Source organism: Eimeria mitis, genomic scaffold, assembly GCF_000499745.2.
Source record: "Eimeria mitis Houghton genomic scaffold, Emh_scaff2082, whole genome shotgun sequence".
Taxonomy (NCBI): Eukaryota; Apicomplexa; class Conoidasida; order Eucoccidiorida; family Eimeriidae; genus Eimeria; species Eimeria mitis.
The window spans coordinates 8,629-9,099 of record NW_013570405.1 but is presented as its reverse complement, the minus strand read 5'-3'; positions in this window follow the sequence as shown (position 1 = coordinate 9,099).

Below are 471 nucleotides of genomic sequence, written 5' to 3'. Positions count from 1 at the left end.
TTCTCCTGAATCAGAGACAGCAGCAGACAGCTACCAACAGCAAATTTCTCGTGGGGCTTGCATGCATGCACTTGCATGCACTTGCATGCATGCATGCATGCATGCATGCATGCATGCAAGTGCATGCAATCGGAGATGTAGAATAATAAAAATAATTAAAAAAAGTATTAAAAAAAGCAAAGGGGGCTGAGGCTGTGCAAGCCCCAAATTTGTTTATAAGAGCTGCAGCGTTGCATGCAGAGGCAGGGGGGTGAGGGTGCTGCTGCAGCAGAAGCAGCAGCAGAGCTTGTTTGCTGCTGCTGCTGCTGCTGCTGCTGCTGCAGCAGCTGCTGCAGCAGAAGAAAAGGAGACAGCTGCTGCTAAAAGGAGACACACACATAGATACAGAAGGAAGATAGAAGCAGACAAAAAGAAATAAATAATAAAACAAAAACAAAAACAAACAAAAAATATAAAACATAATAAATAAAA